Source organism: Perca flavescens, chromosome 12, assembly GCF_004354835.1.
Source record: "Perca flavescens isolate YP-PL-M2 chromosome 12, PFLA_1.0, whole genome shotgun sequence".
NCBI classification, from domain to species: Eukaryota; Metazoa; Chordata; class Actinopteri; order Perciformes; family Percidae; genus Perca; species Perca flavescens.
In genome coordinates, this window is record NC_041342.1 from 27235020 (window position 1) to 27238554 (window position 3535).

General features: G+C 42.0%; 1 pseudogene; it reads right to left on the reverse strand.

Annotated features, from left to right (window-relative positions):
* Positions 1 to 1995: 1995 nt before the first annotated feature.
* On the reverse strand, positions 1996 to 3303 carry LOC114566005 (general transcription factor II-I repeat domain-containing protein 2B-like; annotated as a pseudogene).
* Between the last annotated feature and the right edge of the window lie 232 nt (positions 3304 to 3535).

A 3535-nucleotide genomic window follows, 5' to 3' on the forward strand; every position in this document is an offset into this window, starting at 1 on the left:
TCTGTGCTTTGCCATTTACTCTCCCTGGCATTTTGTTGTCAGGATTGCACATCATTTATTTCAATAAAGAGTAATTGAACAGGAACAATAAGTGCACGCCGTTTATTCAAAGGATGTGTATCATCGACTCCTTTCACATACTCAATACTGTTTGCCAACCATTCCGCTTTTATAGAACAATTTATACTCTGATAAAAGGGGGTTAAACAGAAAGTTGTAGTGCAGCACAGCTAATAAGCTACAAAAGCCTTCTCCATTGTTGGGCTCTCTGTTCTTTCAAAGGTCAGCACCATCAAGACAGCTTGCTATTGCTCAATCACCAAAGTTAAACTCTGTGAAAAATTTGCTTTCCATTAATTCTGTTTTTATTTGTTGCCATTTTAAATGCTGGTTTGACCTGGTGAGGCCTGTACTACAAATCAAGACCAACATGCCCTGGATTTATTTCAGTTACCCGGCTTCACCTAACCTAACAACCGCATACACGGTGTGATGACGGTGGATAATAACTAGTTCAATCAACCCAGGGTTTCCCAATCCAGCAGCGAGCGTTCACATAAAAGAGGCGGTGTTTGCGCACCACGACCAATTGCAAACATCTACCAGAGCCGCATATTTTACATAAGAAGAGCAAACTATAATTCTTCATAAATATGAAGAATAGGCATATGTCTAAACACAAAGTATAGTGCCAAAATTACACCAGACAAATGGAGCACGCAGACTAACTAACAAGGCAACAAGGGTTCTAACTAGTGTTGACGAACTGACCGAAGAGCCGGTTAATTAACCCGACTCGTGTCACTGAGCCGGGAGAATCGAGTGCCATACGTCAATGAACCGACTCACTCCTGTTTTTTTCTTTTACTTCATTCGTGCTGTTGGCCGTTGTGTAGCTGGTATTCTTCTGCTACTGTTTGTGTTGTAATCTAGCTCATTAGCGCCTCCACTGGACTGGAGTGGTGGTGCTAGAATCAATCAGGAAATGAGCTACTAATGCCTAGACCAGGGGTTGGCAATTATTTTTTCCATGGGGCCACATGAGAAACAGAAAATATTGTGGAGGGCCGGGCCAAAAGGCTGAACTCAATTCTGCATAATATTAATTGTATTTCTTTATAAAAAGCAGTAAATAACATTGTTTTGACAAGCTGGTGAGAGTAGGCTATATGTTTATAATTAAGCAATGAAAAAGTGAGGTCGCCTTACAAAAAATGTAATTTATTCAATTAAATTTCCCAAAGCAATGTTAAACAAAATGTGAACACTTTTTTTTACCATTTTGACTTATATTAGTGAACATTTTCTGTCACATTCACTCCAAAACACATTTTGAGTTTCAAATACTGTTGGAAAGAAATTCCTAGCATTCTAAAGACATCACAATATTGTATTTGTGCTCCAAACATTAAGCAAGACACATCATATTGAACTGTCAATGTACATCACTGAACTGTGAATATTGAGAAAAAGGGTTCCAAAAAAAGTGTCCCAGTTCACTGCTAGTTGGTGCCTTTACATGCCTACATTTGTGGTCTAACCACCTCATTTGGTGTTTTTAAGTTATTTTTTCTTCAGTGAGAGAAATCTAGTCTCTGCTGGGCTTTAACGAGTGCATCGAAGTCAGGTTGAATGTATGAGGTGGAGATGCGAAGCACAGCTGACAGATGATCATCAGTGAGAGAGGATCTATACCTGGATTTTGTAAACTTCATCGTTGAAAATGTTTGTTCACATATGTAGGTAGAGCCAAAGAGAACCAACATCTTCTGAGCATGTCTCCTCATGTTTGGAAAGTTCTCCTCCTTAAGAGAAGAGTAGAAATCCAGCAGAGATCCGGACTTAAAGTGCTCTGCCAGTACTGCATCAGACTGCAAGTCAATGAGTTCCAGCTGAACATCACTGGGTGCATTATCCACACTGCAGGTAAAGGGAGAGGAAATCATGTGGATTTCATCCTCGATTGTTCTGAGATCTTCAAACCGCCTTGAAAACTCAATCAGCTGGTGTGACTTCTTTCAGGGTTTGCATGTGAGTGAGAGTGTTGCTTTCCAGTTGGCTTGAAAAGAAACTGCATCTTTCTCATGAAAGCCTTCACCAGGCTGTGCATTTCATGAACAAAAAGGCCCTTGCCTTGCAGTTTGGTGTTCAGTATATTCATCATTGCAGTCACATCAACAGCAAATGCAAAATCTGCCATCCAGTCATCATCTGAGAGCTCTGGGATGTCTTTGCCTTTCTTCTCACAAAACTCTCGGATCTCTGCTTTCAGGTCCCAAACTCTTTTTAGCACTTTGCCCAGGCTGAGCCATCTGACAGCTGTGTGGTAGCCGATGTCACTCTGCTCAGTCTCATGCTCCTCCAAAAGTGCAACAAACTGTCTGTGATTCAATGCCCGTGCCCTGATGAAGTTTACGGTTTTAGTAACAACATCAACAACATGGTTAATTTTTAGCACTGACTTGCACAACACATGTTGGTGTATAATACAATGCAAAAACACCAATTTCTGATCTGCGTTGATTTCAGTCACTTTATCTTGCATACGTTTCAAAAGTCCGACATTTTTCCCTGTAAGATTGGGACAGCCGTCCGTTGTGACACCTGCCGGTCTGTCCCATTTCAATCCCAGGGTGTCCATGCACGCATTTACCTCCGTAAACGGATTGCTCCCTGTCGTCGTTCCTTTCATCGACCGCATTGCTGCCAGCTCCTCCGTAATCTTGAAGTCCGTAATCCCACGCACGGACACATATGAGTAGCTGGGCTGTGTCGCGGACATCACAGCTCTCGTCCAAAGCCAAGGAGAAAAAGTCAAAACTTGCCACTTCACGTTGCAGTTGAAGCTCCAGATTTCCCGCAATTTCCTCGATCCTTCTCGTCACGGTTCGCCTGGACAGCGGGACTTGCTCAAATGCTCCTTTTTTTTCAGGGCATATTAGTGCTGCAGAGTCCACCAAGCACTCTTTGACAAACTCCCCCTCCGAGAATGGCTTACTGTTTTTAGCGATTTTGTGGGATATCACAAAGCTGGTCTTGGTTGCTGCAGCCCTGGATGTGTGAAGCTTGGTAAAGAAGCCTTGCTGCTTTTGCAGCTTAGCTAGCAAAGCTTCCGATGTTCGTGCCCTTTCAGCATCAGACAAGTTTTTGTATTTCTCTGCGTGTGTTGTCTCGTAATGCCGACTCAAATTGTAGTCCTTAAACACGGCGATCCGCTCCCCGCAAACTAAACACACTGCTTTACCTCCGACTTCAGTAAATAAATACTTAGCAGTCCAATTTTTGTTGAAAATCCTGCATTCGGCATCTACCTTTCTTTTTTTAGCATGAGCGGACATTTTTGAGCGCTAAAGTCCTCTTGTGACCTGCTCGTGACAACGATCCGATAATGCGCACGTCTTGATATACGTATTGCGTCATTATGTATGTGAATAAAAACAATAACTTCAAAATAAAAGCAATGCAGCTTTAGTCCATGCATGAGGTAAAATTAGAAAATTTTTATTTTGTAATTTCCAATTAACCTTACACGGGC